This window comes from Balaenoptera borealis, assembly GCF_965194805.1.
Source record: "Balaenoptera borealis genome assembly, chromosome: 2".
Taxonomy (NCBI): domain Eukaryota; kingdom Metazoa; phylum Chordata; class Mammalia; order Artiodactyla; family Balaenopteridae; genus Balaenoptera; species Balaenoptera borealis.
The window spans coordinates 161905982-161925030 of NC_138867.1; the positions used below are offsets into that span (position 1 = coordinate 161905982).

A 19049-nucleotide genomic window follows, 5' to 3' on the forward strand; every position below is an offset into this window, starting at 1 on the left:
AGCAGAGATTTTCCATCTTGATGGTTTTGTTCAAGGCCAGCCCAGAAGCAGCTGACGTTGGCTTCATTTATCCAAAGGGCACGGCGAGTGACCCTCTACAACCCAGGGATCCTGAAATATTTAGAAGCTCTAATGTTTGGGTGGGAAGAGAACCTCTTTTGGATGAGAAGCTCAATTATTGAGGAAGGGAGAGCTCCCGTTGTCTGGGGCGTAGGGGGGGCACCTTCCTGCTGCGTTGGCGGGGTGCCGGGCGCGGGGCACCCTGCCTGGGACACTTGCCCTGCTCTGTGGGTGAGGCCTCTCCCACAGTGCTGGGCTCTGGGGGACTTTTCTCGTGGCCAAACTCTTCGGGAAAGTGACACAACGGCCTATTTCTTCCAACAGCACCTCTGATTCAGCCTAGGGTATGGTTCGAGGTTGCATCTCTTGTAAAGCCCCCTTCAGCTGCTGTCAAGGGCTGGCACCGGAGTTCTTGAATTTAGGCTGATGTGGGTCCTGCTAGAGCCTGCTGTCCTCTGCACATGTCAACAAATGTGTATGCAGGTGTGGACCAGCTGGATCTCTCTCCTTCTCTGGGAAGCGTGGTTTTCAGCAGCGTCAGGCTGGGAAGACAGACATTTTTTCATGAACCCTGAAGTCCTGTGCAGGCAGTTGTCACACAGTGTTCCACCAGCGGCCCACGGCCGGCACAGAACACTGCAAAGCTCCATCTAGCACAAGTGACCACGGGGAACGGGTTGAGAATCCTGCTGCATTGTACACGTCTCCTAAGGGAAGAACATCAAGAAAGATGAGCTCGCCGCGGAATTGGCGAACTGTGTGGAAGGGGCGGGATCTGTAGAGCTCAGCAGCGGCGAGCTCCTGTCATGGCTTGGCCAGTTCGGGTCTCCCCCTGTCACTTATGAGGGTGCGGCGATGTTTTCCCAGATGTGGTCCCCGTGTACAAAACAAAGAATCGCTTTGCACAAAGCCAGAAGGGATACATTGAAAGAATTATCAGAAGAGAATAATACATAGGAAATGTTTGTGCTCGCATGCAAGGAAACTTTGGGGGGTATCTGTGGCTGCCAAAGTGACATCTGGCAGGATTAACTGGATCACCAGAGCCAAACAATGAGGACTGGGAAGGCAGCAATAACTGTGAGGCCTGGGCCCATGTGGGGGCAAGATTTTGAGAATGACCACTTAGGTGACAAAATGGGATTCCCACGAACCGCAGCTCTGGTTAGTTTCTGGTCTGGAGCCAGATCCTCTCTCTGATGCAGACGTGGGAGGACGGAGCGGCAAGAGCTGCCCAGCTGCTCATCTGGGAAGTCATCCTCCAAGGGACTCTGTCCCTCGTTCTCCTCCCGTACCTGGAGGCGGCAGTCAGCGGGCAGCACCTCTCACAGCACCCCCACGTACACCTGCTCAGACCACCTGCTCAGAGCTACTCTTTTGCCCAGCCCAGCATACCTGTTCCACCTGTCTGAAGACCCGCCGCACGTTTCCTCGAAGCACACCCCAGAGCTCTTCGTCACTCCAGCCACGCCTCAGCAACTCCTCTATCAGTACCGGGTATATGGACACGTCCTCCAGCCCCTGTGGGAACCTGTGTGGCCGCCAGCCAGCCAGCTATTGGGCCTCAGACCTGTTCCCTGGTCCTGAGTCAGAACCAGAGCCCTATGTGTCCAGGGTCCACTGAACCCCAGCCCTGGTCAGATATGGAAAATGGAGACTTGGAGAGAGTAAATGATTCACTCCTGCTCTTCATCCTTCAAAGGAAGGCCCCAAGAGCGCCTCGACTATTCGTCAAAACTCATTGAATTGTACTGTTAAGATCTATGCCTTTCACTGAATGCAATTTTTGCCTCCATTTATAAAGAGAAGAAAAGCTTTTTAAGAACTGGGTTGACCCCCCTGCATGCACAGACCCAGCTGCAGGCAGAGACGATGGTCAGCCCAGCCCAGACCTTGCGAAGAGTCTGCTCAGAGGCCGTGGGTCTGCTGGCACTGGATGGGCGCAGATGCTGGGCAGATGAGCTCTGTGTGGTGTTTTAGACAAATATGATGACCTAGAGTAGGGCCAAGCAGACAGGAGAGCCCAGGAAGCAGACCCTGGGAGAGGGGAGATACCAGTTGGGCCAGCACACCTGAGGCTATGGTCAAGGCCATGAGGACCACAGTGTGGTGGGCACGGTGGCTGTGAAAGCCCCACTGCTGCCCAGCCAGCCCGAGACAAGCCATGGGGAAGCACTCACCGGCCAGCCCCGTCATAATCTCCGCCAATCCCGATGAACTTGCATCCAGTGACTGCCCTGATGTGGTCGAAGTGATCTGAAGAATGGGAAGTCAGCAGTGTGGGGCTTCCAGGGCAGGGGTGGGGGTGATGACTGGCCTCTGTTGATTCCCCTTTTTGCAGCCTGTAGGCCAAACAGTCCAGTTCCTTCGTGGCCTGGCACCGAGAGTACCAACTCGAGGGCCCTGAGGTTTGATCTGAAGTGATCCCAGCTGGCTCTAGACTGGACTTCAGATTTGGAGTGGACCCCAGAGCCCCCTGTTTGGGCCATTTCCCACCCACGATTCACCCTGCCTCCCAGTCTCCTTGAGAACCTGTGGGGGCTCCTTTCCCCGGGTGTGGAGGATGAGAGAGGAACAAGAGTACAACTGATGAAGACCCCAGAGACCTAAGGAGCTGTCCAGTCCCTTGGCCAGAGGTAGGGGCAGTGCGCTTTAGGAGCCCCTGCAGAGGCACAGATGGGCAGCACCCGGGCTCTGTGTCTGACAGCCTCCCTGCTACCCATCAGTACCGCAGTTTTGATTCCGTGGCTCCAGTTCCACATGGCACCAAGGTGCTGTGTACCGTCCGTTACTGGGTTTTTGGGAGCTGTACCTATTGCCAACAGGAGGGTCAAGCCACTGGGGCTCTTCTGAAGTCCTCCCCAAGTTTGGACCCAGCTTCAGCTCCAAATCAGAGTTTTCAGAGAGCCCAGGGTGAGGCTCACCTGCCACAGTAGGCACGTTGGCTAACGGGTTGCACTGCAGCACCCGCACGGACAAGGGCACCATCGCGATGCCACCGTTCTTCTTCTGCAGGGGCGGACCGGTGGACAGTCAGCTTGGCCCCCAGCACAGCCAGCTGCCTGTTCACTCTCTCGGCCCCTGTGAGGAAGGTGTTGAGGTCAGAGTCGTCTCCTCTCTGGGTTTGTGTGAATGGAGGAGCCGCAGCCCTGGTCTGGGTGGTGTCTTGGCCCTGGGTTTCCGGGTGTGGTGGAGTATCTTACCACCTAGACCCCCAGCTAGGGCTCAAGAGTTCAGGGGCTGTGGACCGTGGGTTTTGGGGGCAGAAGATACTTAACCTGGGGTTTGAGGAAATTGAGGGAGAAGAGGCTCGGGTTCAAGGGCTCCCGGTTTGAACCTCTTGCTTTAGGTTTGAGGGCCAGGGCAGTCTCTCACCAGAAGCTGCAGGATATCATCAGGATCATTCCGAGTGTTCTTGCACACACCCCGGGCAGCTGAGTGGGAGAAGATGACAGGTGCCTGTGACACTTCTAGGGCTCGCCGTGCCACAGCATCGAGACATGGGACAAGTCCACCATCATGCCCAGGCGGTTCATTTCTGCCACCACCTTCTGCAGGGACAGGATGGGGAGAGGGCATCAGGGCTGCATTTACCTTGTGTGCATTTATCTGTAGGGAACAGGCGGGGCTGTACATTCATGTGGGGCAGGGTATGGAACCTGGGTCCTTACCTCGCCCAAGCCGGTCAGCCGACTGACATTCCTGTAGAAGGGGTGGATACCCTTTGCTGAGCTCTGTGCCCTGCAGGATGGCCAGGAGGCAATCTGACTGGTGGCCATGACTTGGCTACAATAGCCTAGAAAGAGGTTCTGTCGAACCGTCTACACCTGCAACTCCCTGGTGCAAGAGGAGGGACCCAAACTGGGCTGTGCCTGGCAGTAGGAGGGCCCTTCTGGGGATTCAGTCTTGTTCTGCGAACCTCCATTCCCCTCCCCACTCCAGGTTCAGGGCGGATCCCAGGGGTAAACTTGCTTTGGGCCCCAGCATGATCTTGGGCAGATCCCTGCCTCACTGGGCCCTTACCATCTGCACTGCGCTCACCAGGGCGTGTTGCAGGTGTGGGTGAGTGTCACGTAGCGCACACCCAGCGCATAGAAGGTACGCAAGATGGAGAGGCTACTGTCCAGTGAGTGGCCGCCCTCCACACCAATGAGGCAAGCCAACTTCCGGGTATTGTTGAGAGCTGGGGGCAGGTAGGTCAGATGATCATTTTCAGAGGCAGGGGTAGCTTACTGAAGTCCCTAGCACCTACCACCACCAGTCTGTTTACCTTTTTTTTTTTTTTGGTCGTGCCACGCAGCATGAGGGCTCTTAGTTCCCCCACCGGGGATCAAACCCGAGCCCCCTGCAGTGGAAGCGTAGAGTCTTAACCTCTGGACTACCAGGGAAGTCCCCCGTCTACCTTTAAGTGAGGTCACAAGCTCCAGCTCAGAATAGGAGGCACACATGAGGCGGATGAGGTCAATTTGATCCGGGGTGAGGCGCACAGCATCCCGTTCGTGGGTCTGGCATGGGACGTAGGCTGACCAGAACTGAGGGAAGGCCAGGGCTCGGTTTGGGCTTTGGAACTCCTTGGGCTTCTCATAGCCTCCTCAGCTGGCACAGCACTCACTGTGCCCAGAAGTCACATGGAATGCATTGCTTTTTCTGTGGTACTTGGATGCCCGTCAGGTTGGCTCACTGTGACCCCTGTAGCCCCCAGCATCCATGGCATGGCACTTTCTAGGCCACTATGGTAACTTAGTTCCAGTGTGACTCACCTGTGGTCTCTGAGGCCCCCAAACTGCCCCACATTCCCCAGCAGCCATGGTGGCACCTTGTGTGTCCCTTTGGTACCTGGGCACCCACGAGACCGTCTTTCAGCCTGTCCAAGCTGGTCTGGCCATGGCTGAAATTGCACAGATAAACATCCTGGAGCCCATTGTGGTAAAACTGCCTCAGGACCCAGGGGCATGTCGTTGTGGCTGGAGGGAGGTCAAGGCAAATGGGTGGGCTCCTTAGGTCTTGGGATCAGGCAGGACACATTGCCTGGCCTGGGCCAGCCGGGGGGTCCCCCACCTCACACTGTCACACAGACTATACTAGGAGCAGCTGAGGCCTGGACTGAGGGGTTCCCAACCAGGGAGGGGATGACAGAGAAGGGGGAGGGCATCCATAGATGATGGAGAGGACATCCAGGGGTGGTGTGAGGGAGCCTCCCCAGTAGCTCTGCATGCTCCGGACCTCCTCCCCTGCCCAGGGCCAGGCTAGGCCCCCACCGGCCCCCACCAGCCCGCACACACTGCAGCCCCCCGTCCACAAGCGGGAAGTCCCGCCTCAGGGCCCGCGTGCGCTCCCGCGGACTCGGGGTGCTGGAGGTGCCCAGCGTGGTCTGGACGCGGGTTCCCGGCCGCAGCAGCAGACGCAGCAGCAGCAGCAGCAGACACAGCAGAGGCCGCTGGCTGAGTGCGCGGGGACCTTCGAGGCCCCCGGGCCGCAAGCTGCGCAGGGCCAGGCGGGTGGGCAGAGGCGGGTGTGAGAGGGGCGGGCGATGGGGTTGTGCCCGTCCACACAGGCCACCCAGCGGCGCGGCCTCGCGAGGGGGGCGGGGTGAGGGAGGGGATACAGAGTCACAGGGCCCTGCGAGCCGTGTGCGGAGAGCCGCGATCCGCGAAGCCCGGCAGCCCCGGGGCGGCACTGCCCTCCCGCCCCCTGCTCCGAGGCAGCTCCCGCGGGCTAAGCTGGCCTCTGCTGAGAGCCCACTCGCCTCCCGTCGCGGCTTCCCTCCGCCCCTGCGCCTCTTCCCACTCCCACTGCTCCGAGGGGGCGCCCTAGGCTGCTCTCCCCCGCCTCTAACCTTCCTGGCCAAGCTGGGCCGCTTCTCTCAGAGGGCCACCTTCAGCCCGAGGCCTCCTGGGAGCACACCGCGTCCCCATCTGCCTGCAGCCGGCCCCGCCCACTCCGAGGGCTGCGTGCCAGTGTCTCTGCGGCCACAGGTGCTCTGGGCTCCCGGTTTCCCGGTACGGGGCCATGTGGGCTGGTGTGGGGGAAGAGAGAGTTTCTGGAAATGGGGGGGGGGAACCTTGTGAGCTCTGGATTCAGGAAGGGGCCCTCTGCCCCCGACCTTCTCTCTCCACCTACTTGACTCCCCAACCTGCATGACCATTCTCTGGGGACTTCAACCAGCACCCGGGAACTCTCAGGAACCCCCCCCCACACACACACACTTCTGGCAGCCAGCCTCAGGAAAGAGCGCCCTCAGGAGCTGCTACACCTCCCCAGGGCCTGAAGAGAGGGACTTTTGGGATGTGAACTGAACACCTTCTGGGGAGAGTCAACGACCCTTTTCCTCAACAGAGCAGGAACCCAGTCAGTAGGCTATTTGAGTGGAAGGAAATGAAGTCATTTCCATGGCAGCAGAGCCCCCATCGCAGCAACCTTCCTCCCAGGGCTGCTGGCCGACCTTCTGGCCAGGATCCCTCCTACCTCAGCATGGAAGGCCTGGCCTCGTGAAGAAGTATAGGTTCTGAGGAAAGACCTGGCACCTGGGTTCTGCTGCTACACTTGCCTTATCTCGAGGCCCTTGTGACTCTAGCTTTCCCAGAAACCTCAAGGGCTAAGTGCCTGTGCTTGCTCAGAGGCCGCACGCCACTCCCCATTTCCAGCCTCAGGCCCTCCCCCTAGCTGCCTCCTCTGGGGACCCCCTCCCTCCAACACACACACACACACACACACACACACACACACACAGAGGGGATGTGCCTTCTCACAGAAGCTCAACCACTGAGATGCTTTAGGGACTGTGCCCAAACTCCTTCATCCCCAGCCTCTCCAGTTTTTGCTCTGATCCCTGGCACCCCCTGGAGCTGTTCCGCCTTTGGAACCTTTCCTGGGTAGCAGGAGTGCCTAGCACAGGGGTAGTGACCTAAGTGTGAGCACTGGCGACCCTAGAAGTCTGTTACAGAAAAACATTGAGCAGTAAGGGACCCCCCTGGGGACAGAAAGGGCTGGGAATAAAGGAGCATGTGAACCTCGGGGCAGGGTGCGTGCTGCTTGACTCTCCATCCTGTTCTTGCTTCAGGGAGCAGGTCTTCCTGGGTCTCTCTATCCTGCCTCCTGAGACCCCAGGCAGGAGGCTCTTTGGGAAGCCACAGATTGCTGCTTCCAGTTTCAAAAAACCCAGCTCCCCCCTGGTTTGTGGTGGTGGCCGCTGACACTGGCTCAGAGCAGGAGCCCATGTGGTAGCCTGCTAAGGCTTCTCTGCACCCTGTCTCTGCTCCTGCATTCTTCTCGGCTCGCAGAGTGCAGACTTTTCTGTCTTCAGCTGACAAAGGGGCCCCTGAGGATTGAGCAGAGGAACGTCACGTTTTCTTCCAGGCCAGCTTCAGCCCTGGGATGTTCAGGGCAGACTGTCATTTCAAACCTCAGTTTCTGAGGCTCCTTGCTTTTGGCCATTTAGTGTGGCAGGAGGCTCCTGGCTGAGGAAGGCTCAAACAGAACGACGCAGGTTGTGATCTGTGGCAGTGGGCAGTGGGGGGACGGGGTGGGTCACTGCAGGAAGAGGCATTCGCTGCCTTAGGCAGTTAAACCATTGCCCTCTCTTCAGAGTGCCTCAGCCAGCAAGATGCTGTGGGGTCTACCTCCTGGCACCATGCTCCAATCGCCGGATTTTGGGTCTGGGGCAACCCAGGTCTTCGTCTGACTCTTCCGGAGCGCACTTTCTCTTGGGAGCATGTCTAGGGACTGGCTTCTCTGCTTCCACCTTTGCTGGCGTGGCCAAAGGAACTGCTGCTACAAAGAAAATCAGAACTGATCAGTCACTTCTGCTGTACACAGTCTCCTGCCAGAATTTCCCTCTCTCATGTCTCTCCCAGTTTCTGGCTGAAGACCTTTAATCGACTTGACATCCAAAACACAGCCTTGGCCCATCACCTCTATGAGTCCCTAGGGAAGGGACACTGGCTGCAAAAGCAATTCCTAGAGCCTACGGCTGCAGCACATGAGCAAGTCTCTTCACCGTTTCCAGGGTAAACAGTAGAACCCGAAAGTCATTGCAACCATGAGCCTCTCCATCTCTCCCTTCCACAACAGAGAAAACATTTCTTGCAGTCTGTCACTTCTGAGGCTTTAATGGAAATGTCTTTCAAGTTTTGGAAAAAAATAATCTAATATAAATTGGTGAAGAACCCCTCCCACCTTGGCAACCCCTCTTGGGCCCCATTTATACTGCCTGTTTCCACCACACTGAACTCTAGCCCTCTGATACTTTTATGTAGATTAGAACAAGGCCGAATACTGAGGCAGAGTGATCAGGAGACTGAGAACCGCGTTCTGGGTACCAAGTCTAGGCTCACATCAACCCAGCCTCCTGGGACACCATCTCCTCAGCCCTCCAGTCTCATTAGCACTTCGACAGCCCTCTTGGTTCTTCCGGTCTTCCCATCAATATGGCACCACCCTCTCCCCTAGAAGTAAAAATCATTATAATTCTCCCTCTCTCCACCGTGAAAGGATGAGATAAAGGCTCAGCAGCAGCCCCCGTGAAACACATGGTCACCACTGTGAAGAGGTGTTACTAAGACGATTTGGTCCGACTCAGAGAAGGAAAGAGACAACTCTGCCCTTAGGCTGATCAGGCCCACAGGAGGGAACCACACTGGGGGCAGCCTTTGAGAGAGTGGCAATGCGAGAGAACCTTCTTTAGGAGGGGACTCCCTGTTGCCGACCTTGAGCAAGTAAGGATGGGACATTGGTTTACTGGGGCTGTTGCAGAGGGGATGTGCCCAGAGGTTGGGCCACCCTGCTTGAGAATCAAAGCACCTTCTAGTCCGAAGCTGCTTGAATGCTCCAATCGCCGGAGTTTGGGTCTGGGGCAACCCAGGTCTTCGTCTGACTCTTCCAGAGCGCGCTTTCTCTTGGGAGCACGTCTGGGGACTGGCTTCTCTGCTTCCACCGTTGCTGGCGTGGCCAAAGGAACATCCCCGTAGGCCCGGTAGCCACCAACCAGGCAGTATGTCTCCCCATGCCAGCCCAACTGCGTTTCTCCACACCCTCGGTAGGGGACATGGTACTGACCAGGGGTAGGAGGAGAAACGGGAGCCACTGCTGCTGCAAAGAAAATCAGAACTGATCAGTCACTTCTGCTGTACACAGTCTCCTGCCAGAATTTCCCTCTCTCATGTCTCTCCCAGTTTCTGGCTGAAGACCTTTAATCGACTTGACATCCAAAACACAGCCTTGGCCCATCACCTCTATGAGTCCCTAGGGAAGGGACACTGGCTGCAAAAGCAATTCCTAGAGCCTACGGCTGCAGCACATGAGCAAGTCTCTTCACCGTTTCCAGGGAAAACAGTAGAACCCGAAAGTCATTGCAATCATGAGCCTCTCCATCTCTCCCTTCCACAACAGAGAAAACATTTCTTGCAGTCTGTCACTTCTGAGGCTTTAATGGAAATGTCTTTCAAGTTTTGGAAAAAAATAATCTAATGTAAATTGGTGAAGAACCCCTCCCACCTTGGCAACCCCTCTTGGGCCCCATTTATACTGCCTGTTTCCACCACACTGAACTCTAGCCCTCTGATACTTTTATGTAGATTAGAACAAGGCCAAGTACTGAGGCAGAGTGATCAGGAGACTGAGAACCGCGTTCTGGGTACCAAGTCTAGGCTCACATCAACCCAGCCTCCTGGGACACCATCTCCTCAGCCCCCCAGTCTCATTAGCACTTCAACATCCCTCTTGGTGCTTCCAGTCTTCCCATCAATATGGTACCACCCTCTCCCCTAGTACTCAGCAGCTCAGGATGGGATGTGTCTGAGGGCACCGATATAGATGTCTCCATGACAGCACAGAGGTGCCTGGGTTTGAAGGTGTGTTTCAGGAGTGGCCCTCTTCCTCAAACTGCTCCATTTACCATTTGCCAACAAAAATGCACTTGTCTTTTGCTAAGAGGCCAATCAGGAAAGGGTCTGAATGGAAGCATCCTGTAGCCCAAAGGGGAAGCTACATTTATAAAGATCAGGACCATCCTGCACACTTGTCCAGGGATGACCTTTCACTTGTCCTCAGCAGTGAGCACTGTGGGTCCCTGAAGGTGTCCCAGGTCACTGGTATTACTTACAGCTGGGAACGCGCTCAGGTATACGTAGTGGGCAAACCCCACAGGAACATGAGGCAGCCAGGTGAGATTGTGTGTACACCATGCCTCCGGGCGGTCTCGGTGTACCTGCCGCACTGCCCACCCATGGAACAGAGCACAGGTCTGAGTTAATATAGACGATCCAGTCACACATTCTCACTCAGACAACCAAAGAGATCGGTATCTGGTGGAGAACTGTCAGGGAAGTTTCTCTGAGGGCAGCACGTTGGCAGTTACGCGGCCATGGAAACTGTTAGAAGGCCGGTGAGGTCATCACTACCCAGTGAGGTCATGATAAGGAACGTGTGACTTGGGGGTCAGGCTTCAGGAGGAGGGGCAGTTTTGTGGAGGAGATCAGGGGGGAGGCAGAGGTACTCTACCTGGCCCCTCACACCTGGGCCTCCCCACCCATGCCCTAGTCTAGCAGACACCCCACGTGGGGCGTGCCGGTGGGCTGGCACAGCCCCAGGGGCCCCAGGAGGGCAAGAGAGACCCACTTTCTGAGATTGCCAGTGACACACCCATAGTCCGGATATTATCCGTAACGATTACTAAGGTTGTTTATCTCCCTCCACTTTTACTAAGAAAAGGAGTAATTGAAGACTCTAAGTCATTTTTACTGAGGTTCTTTGTTTTTTTTTTTTTCTTCAAAATACTAAATGTAAAGTCTGCAGGGCATATATAGGTGTTCAACTTTTTTCCAGATTTTATGTTTTTGGTGTTTTGTAAAAAATTTTTATTATTTATTTATTATGTTTATTTTTGGCTGTGTTGGGTCTTCGTTTCTGTGTGAGGGCTTTCTCCAGTTGCGGCGAGTGGGGGCCACTCTTCATCGCGGTGCGCGGGCCTCTCACTATCGCGGCCTCTATTGTTGCGGAGCAGAGGCTCCAGACGCTCAGGCTCAGTAGTTGTGGCTCACGGGCCCAGTTGCTCCGCGGCATGTGGGATCTTCCCAGACCAGGGCTCGAACCCGTGTCCCCTGCATTGGCAGGCAGATTCTCAACCACTGCGCCACCAGGGAAGCCCCTTTACTGAGGTTCTTAATACCTTCCTCACAAGGGTGGACAAAACTCTCAGCTTTTTGTATTGAGTGCAGATGTCTCTATTCTTGCCCATTTCAGAGTCCTCCTCACTCAAAATCTAGGTTTTGTCGATCTTTAGTACCCTGTCTCTCATCTTATCTCAGATTATTCTGTGGTAAGATGGTGCAAACTATGTATTTACTAACTGGAGAGAATTCAAGTCCCCGGAGCTGTTGTAGCTCAAAATTCTGTTTTTTGTTTTTTTGTTTTTTTTTTTTCAAAATTCTGTTTTAAGTGGAGTCATTTTCTGTGCTTTCCTTTCATGCTGTCTGCAAAATGCCTGTTTCTGTCCTCCTTGAGATCCAGGTTTACAGCGCTCTCCTTTTTCTCATTCTGGGGTCTCTGTGTTTGTGGCATCTCTGAGGGCCCATGTTCTGTTGAGGCTGAATTTGATACCTGGGGGGGGGGGGCGGGAAAAGCAACTTCCAGATGGGTCAGCCTAGAAAAGGATCCCCCATTGTGTAGAAATTTAAAAACAGGCAAAATACCTGTCCTATCAGACACTATGATTTGCCCCCTCTGTCTGACGCAGCCCAGAGCTTCGTCATTTAATTCACACCTATCTACTGTGAAGGCCCAGCCAACAAGATCATTTTGGAGCCCTGAGTGGGTGCCCAGAATGGATGGGAGGGCTGAGGTAACCAGAACTCTGCCTTTTTTATGGACAGGTGTTAGGGCATCTTCTTTTCAAAGTGACACATTCCCAACCCATCCAACTCACGTAGAGGAACAAAACCACTGTCACCAGCCAAAGGGAGAAAAACATGGGGCTGCAGAGGAGAGGGATCTTGTGGGGACTCTTGTATTATTCATCCACGTGCAAGTATGAGCTCCAGATTTGATAAGACATGCAGTCTGATCAAAAGTCATGCAATTAATGATTTCTTTCAAAAATCAAAGAACTCTTTGATTCTTCATTTTAATGTAACTTTGACCTCTTTTCTTTCCATGTCATAAAAGAGGCCTTGACTAAGCTAAACATGCTCTCTCTCCGTGCCTGCAATGTATCAGAAAGCATCGTCAGTTACTTTCACAGGCAGTGGAGAACTCCTTAATTTTTCTCTGACGACAAGAGCTCCCTTTGAGCCTGGGCCAGAGGTGAGCAAGATTCTGATTCTGGAAAGATGTAGAAAAATGAAGTTCCTTTTGCCAGAGGTTCTGGGTGAGCATTGTTGATGTATGACTGTTAGCAGTCTTACCCTCCTCCCACCTATTCTTCCTTTTCTGCATGGTGACTGTCCTTTAGTTTTGGGGGTACAGTATTGGGGGAAAAAAGGAAGGGGAGGCTAGAGGTAAGTAGGCTAGTGGCGGGGATTTTGTGCACGAATAGTTGAAGAAGGAAGTGTGGGAGCAAGTGCTGTGGTAAGACGGGAAAGGGAGAATTTAAAAAAAAAAATCTGTGATCCATAAATCCCCTTCAAAGACTCTAAGCAAAGTACTTAAATTATTTTACAATTACTTTTTGGTTACTACTCTGCAGTATAAAAAACAATAAGTTCACTTTTTATCGTATCCCTATGTCATTAGCATCATTTTAAAGACGTGTCTTAACGGCTGTATCGTGTACCATCCTTTATTTAACCAGCTCCCTTTTTTGGACAGTTAATTCAGTTATTTTGTTGTTTATAAATTATATATATATATATATATATATATATATATATATATATATATATATGATGGATATTTTTGTTTGTAATTCTGATTATGTCATTTTGTCAGTCAGGATAACTGATGGTAGCTGTACTAACAAACAACCTAAAATCTCAGTGGCTTAGCAGGTGTTGACTGAAAAAAATGCACAACTAAAAGTTGAGAATCATCTTTTTTTTGGTGGACTTGCTGAGGACTTAAGCCCGGGAGGCAGTGTCAGATCGCTCTGAGAGATTGCACTGAAGAGGGAAGGGAGGAACCAGGACATATAGGAGTTTTGCAAAAACAAAACAAAACAAAACATTAAACCCCCAAACAACCAGGTAGTCGGAACATCAAAAGATTACTGTTAATTAAAGAAAAACCAGACATCTCAAGTTAATGAATTTAGCATTTTTCTATGTACGGGAAGAGGCAGGAGTCTGGGCTCATTGGAATCCTTCCTTTGATGTGCATTTGAACTATCTAGAGCCAGCATCCTGCTTTTCTCCATCCTGAATCCCCTCCGGGTGCACCATCGGGGATGGCTGCCATGGCTGATGATGGCTTGATGGCTGCAACACTCTGTTGACTGATAGGGCAGGCGACATTCTTCATCCATACAGGTTCAAGTCTTCTTTCTTGCTCGATTTACTGGCTAGGGTTGGAGTGGGAGACTCTGTTCTTTGCAGATGTGAGGGACTCAGGGTCCTTCAACATTGTGGCGTCACCTTCCTCAGGTCCTCGGAGCCCCGGCGCTGGAAGAAGGGAGCTTGGAGAAGGCACGCACGCTCTTGGCCTCTTCTGCCCAGAGAGGACAGAGCCACTTCTGCGCATGGTCCACTGGTCAGGGCTCGTCCCAGGGCCCCACCCAGAGGCAAGGGGGCTGTCGAAGGGAATCTGGATGCAGCAAAGAGAAAGGGCCAATGGGTATTGATTAACAACTAGCCAAGGTCCTACCTACCTACCAATTCACTGTCAGGTCTTTAGAATACAAAGGGTTACATTCCCGCAATCCTCCTCTAATTCGAGACAATTCTCCATTCATATTCTCTTTTGCTTAGAGCAACCTTGAGCTGGGTCTTCCCAGGCTCTTCTTTCTACCCCTACAGGCTGTGGTCTCCTCGGAAGCTTTGGTGGGATGCAGGCAGCATCTGGGAGAAGGCGCCTCGGAACTCACGTGCCCGCGTTGCCCAGGACCCCAATTCCTTCCACCTCTCGGATGCTGCTTTCTTTTCCCAGGGACAGAGCCAAGCTGTAATTGACTCCTTGGGTATTTCAAAGTCCCTGATCCCAAGACTGAAGGATGACTCCCTGCTGTTGTGAAAGGTTACCAAATTATCAGGACCTCTGGTTGGGAGGGACAGTGGGAAGAGGGGAGGTGGTGTCAGGGGAAAGGCACTGACATTTCAAACTCAGCTGGCGACTCCAGCCCTTGGTAATGGCTTTAGTAACTTCCCAGCTGATCCCTGTGATTGAGCATCAGGACCATTGAATGCTAATTGAGTTGAAAAGCTTCCCCCTCATGTGCTAAAACTCTCAGGCAGTAAAAGGCTTCTGACCATGTCTGGAGTTGCGTGCTGGGGACAATGTGGTGGGTTGCCTCTGTCTACACTTAACTGCTGTTCGTCTTCCCGGCTTGACGGGGTAGGGTTGCTGTACATACACAGACTTTAAAATTATTTTTAACTTATTTTTTTAAACTGAAGAATGGTTGATTTACATTGTTGGTGGTTTCCGGTGTACAGCAAAGTGATTCAGTTATGCATACACACATACATACGTATACATACATACATACATATATATTCTTTTCCAGATTCTTTTTCATTATCGTTTATTGCAAGATATTGAGTAATATTGAGCACAGTAATACTGTGCTCTACAGTAGGACCCTGTTGTTCATCTATTTTACATATATCATATATCTGTGTGTCTCTGTTAATCCCACACTCCTAATTTATCCCTCCCCTCACCCTTTCCCCTTCGGTAACCGAAATTTTGTTTTCTGTGTCTGTGGGTCTATTTCTCAAACAGACTTTTTTTTTCTTTTTTTTTTTTTTTAAGCAGATTGCACCTTGCTGTGGCTGGATCAATACTCTGGAGTAAGCTGTTTGCCCTCAAAACTGCTGGGGCCGCAGCCATGGAGCTGCAGGATCCCAACGGGGTCCTGACGTCCATCTGCTCTGTTTTTTTCAGGTGCGCTGAATCGACAGTCCTGAGTTTTGAAGTTTTCCTGGAGGGGACGTGAGGGGATTTCTCCAGGATCGATGGGACTCCTTTTGTGGTGCTTCAGTGCTTCCACCATGAAGCGCTCATTTCCCTATGCACGTCCCCCCGCCCCACCCCACTGTTTCCTTTACTCTCTCTCCTCCCACCCCCAATTCCCAGAAGAAGATCTAGGAATCAGGTCCAAACATAAGATCTTTGGAGAATCCTTGCGTGTGTTTTTTTAAATTTTTATTGGAGTATAGTTGATTTACAATGTTGTGTTAGTTCCGGGTGTACAGCAAAGTGAAGCAGTTATACATATACATATAATCCACTCTTTTTTAGACTCTTTTCCCATACAGGTCATTACAGAGTACTGAGTAGAGTTCCCTGTGCTATACAGTAGGTCCTGATTAGTCATCTAGTTTATAGGTAGTGTTGTGTATATGTCAATCCCAATCTCCCAATTTATCCCTCTCCCCTCCCCACTTTCCCCCCCTGGTAACCATAAGTTTGTTTTCTACACCTGTGACTCTATTTCGAATCCTTGTGTTTTACTCTCGTCCTGAAACTAGATAAAGCCTAGTCATCAATCAACAGGTGAGGAAGTAGAGCCAGGCATTGGTTGAGTGTTGATGTTTCTGGTACAAGCTGACTCTCCGCTCATCATCCCACACCTTCATCAGCCATCATCCTGCTGTCTGTCACCTCCTCTTCTCTGAAGAAGGCCCGGGCCATCTTTTGAAAATACAAAGTCCAGCATTGAGACCCTCCCAACTGAGAGAGCAGGAAGGGCCAGGGCTGCTGAGGTGTGCTCCCTGAACCCCACTCAGGGGATCTGTGTTGTTCCCACCTGGGTGTATTGTGTGGACCCCCTAAAATTCCTCCAAACCTCTGCCTCTGCGCTTCCAGATTGCCCCTGAAAGAAATGAACAATAATCATAATACCCACCACGTACTGACCGCTGGTCTCTTGAGGGCTGCCTTGCCATTGGACAACATTTGTTGAGCTCCTACTGTTTGCCAGACAGCGGGTACATGCTTTATGTGTGTTTAGCCCTTCTGACAACACTGTGATTTAGGACCTGTTAATATGTCTATTTTGCTGAAATGGAAACTGAGGTTCAGAGTGGTTAAATAACAAGGAAAAGTCCATGTTTTTACCCCCTACACTAATATATATGTATATTTGTGTATATATATTCTATATATGTATATTTAACATGTATATGATGTTGACTGAAAAAAATGCACAACCTCAAAGTTGAGAAATATGTTTTATTGGGTGGGCAAGACTGAGGACTTAAGCCTGGGACACAGCCTCTCAGCTCTCTCTGAGGGACTGATCCAAAAAGGAGAGGGAGGAGCCATCAACTATAGGAGTTTTTGCAACAAAGACCAGGTAATCGGAACATGGAAAGATTCCTGTTAATTAAAGAAAACCAGACATCTCGAGTTAATGACTTTTTAGTGTTTTTCTGTGTATGGGAAGATGCAAAAGTCTGGGCTCACTGAAATCCTTCCTTTGATATGCACCTCAGCTATGTGGGCCAGTATCCTGTGCTTTCTCATCCTGAGTTCCCTCGGTGTGCACCATCAGGGGAGGCTGTGGCAGTTGACTGCTAGATGGTGGGCATCCTGTTTCCATCCTGAGTTTCCTCAGGGTTCACTCTTGGGGCGGCTATAATGTGATGGCTTGATGGCTGCAACATCCTTTGTTTACTGATATGGCAGGCAACATTTTTTCATTGACAATTATATATATACAATCGACACTGTTCGTGTTACATATATTATCTATTTTACGTACTACGCGTTTTTTAGACTCTTTGCAAAAAACCTTGCAAGGTAGGTGTTATTCTTTACATTTTGTGAAAAAGAAATTAAAGCCTCTAACAGGCTGAGAAATTTGTCAGGTCACTACATCACGATTAACAAGTCAGTGAACAAGATTTTGAATCCAAGTAATCCTTTTGTGAAAACAAATCCCCCCCAAAAACAAAGAAACTATGTTCTTTCCATGCTCCAAAATATATTTTGGTCAAGTGACTTAAGAAACTCTCCCTTAAGCTTGTCTAAAGCAGAAAATAAGACAACAATGCTTTACTGGAAATTATCAAAAGGCAGGATCAAGCAGGAATAATGAAAGGGAGCCTGAGGTTTCGGGTGATGAACCCACTGGCTAAATAGGCCCCTGGAAACAGACCCACTTTTTTTTTTTTTAATTAATTTGTATATTTGTTTATTGACTGTTTTCCTCCAATAGAATGTAATTTTTTTTTTTTAACATCTTTATTGGAGTATAATTGCTTTACAATGGTGTTAGTTTCTGCTTTATAACAAAGTGAATCAGCTCTACATATACATATATCCCCATATCTCCTCCCTCTTGCTAGCTCATGATTTAGGACCCACGCACAGGAGAATTCAGGCTGCATTAATAGAAAAATATGACTTGCAGCCCTGGAGATGTGGCTTCAGAGGAAATGATGACTTAATGCTTGTGATCTGTAAGAATGTTGGTGTTTTGGGTCAAGTAACCTATGCATTTTCTCAAGGGAGGTAGGTTTGGGGAAAAAAGGCAATAATTAAACTGAACATACCAACAAGGAAAAAATAATTTAACTGTTACGATGACTCATTTAGTTGGCAGCTTCAGGTAATGAGGTGCTCTGGATTAATTTTCCTGAGAGCAGAAACATATCCCTTTAAATGATGAAGCATGTTATCTTCATCAATCTTTGAAGAAAATATTTCCAAGGTACATTTTATATTCTCTTTTGTCAGTAGTATTCTTGACAATTTTTAGGACTAGAGACATAGTTTTGTTTTTGTTTTCAAAGAGTTTAAAGAACGATTTGATCTTTGAAAATCATGTTACATCGTTGGTCCCCAGTGTTTTCATCTACAGTATGTGAACTTTGGGTTAGATGATCATCAAGGTTCCTTCCATCTCTAATATTCTCTAAGTAAAGGGCTCTTGTGCACAATAAAATTTAAAACATAAGAATCATCGAGGGGGCTTGTTAAAAATGCAGATTCTTAGGTATCATTGTTGGAGGTTCTGATTCAGTTGGTTTGAGTGAGGCAAGAGAACCTGTATCATAAATGGGTGCATACCCATGGCCATTTTGATGACCTCATTTTGAGAAACTGATTCTCTTTCCAGCCTCAGATAACAGATGTCATAACCATTTTTGGCCACCAGGGTACCGTTGCTGCCCTGCCCTCAGTGGTGTGAAGTTGTAAGGGGCTGACCAGACCCAGAGGCCTGTGCTTTGATAGTTTGCTTCTGATCCCATCCTCAGTATTAACTGTCACTTAGTTAATGTAGCTGCTGAGGAAAACCAGATAATCGAGCTTAAAATTAGGTGCCCTGCATTTGTACCTATGAGTCATTAAGTTTTCATCTCAGGCTGGGTAGGGGCGAGGGGAGGACTTCCATTTTCTCCTGTAGTCTAAAGTGCATAAATGAGTCACGGCTATCTTAGACCCTGTTTGGAGGTCTCTTACTCTTCGTTCGTGTTCTTTGTCATCCTAAGAGTCAAGTTTCTGGAAGGGCGACATCAGGATAAGTGGCAGATTTCTGTGTAAATATGTTAACATTTCATAGTGAGGTTTGGGGTCAGGGCTGTCCCTGACTTCTCTTTTAAATTTCTTTATTTTTTAAACAGTTGTACTGATGTATAATTCACATGCCATACAATTGACTCTTTTGAAGTATATGCAATTCAGTGGTTTTTAGTAAAATCTGTGAATTTATAGAGTTGTATGCACCTATCATGTAATCTAATTTTTGAACATTTCCATCACCCTCCAAAAGAAACCTTGTGCCTATTTGGAATCACTCTCATTCCCACCCCCAGACCCATTCAACCGATAATTTACTTCTTACCTCTATAGATTTGCCTTTTGTAGACATTTCATATAAATGGGCTCATACCGTA

General features: G+C 50.5%; 1 protein-coding gene and 1 pseudogene across 14 annotated transcripts in view; one reads left to right on the top strand and one right to left on the bottom strand.

Moving 5' to 3' along the window:
• Window positions 1-19049, top strand: part of LOC309623767 (uncharacterized protein) — a 238852-nt gene extending 219803 nt beyond the window's left edge. For 5 of the 13 annotated variants that reach the window (XR_014241567.1, XR_014241581.1, XR_014241592.1 and 2 more), the window contains 4 exons: window positions 13382-13821; window positions 14004-14220; window positions 14962-15178; window positions 15678-19049. The gene's annotated coding sequence lies outside the window, so the exon portion shown is untranslated. The remainder of the gene's footprint in view (window positions 1-13381; window positions 13822-14003; window positions 14221-14961; window positions 15179-15677) is intronic. The other 8 variants (XR_014241590.1, XR_014241593.1, XR_014241600.1 and 5 more) reach the window with 4 other exon arrangements.
• LOC309623507 (dipeptidase 2-like) lies at window positions 411-5274 on the bottom strand (annotated as a pseudogene). Its single transcript has 9 exons — window positions 5180-5274; window positions 4897-5024; window positions 4463-4592; window positions 4102-4243; window positions 3732-3801; window positions 3436-3611; window positions 2985-3069; window positions 2241-2316; window positions 411-1591 (listed from the first exon to the last, which is right to left on the bottom strand). The product of its transcript is annotated as a dipeptidase 2-like (transcript).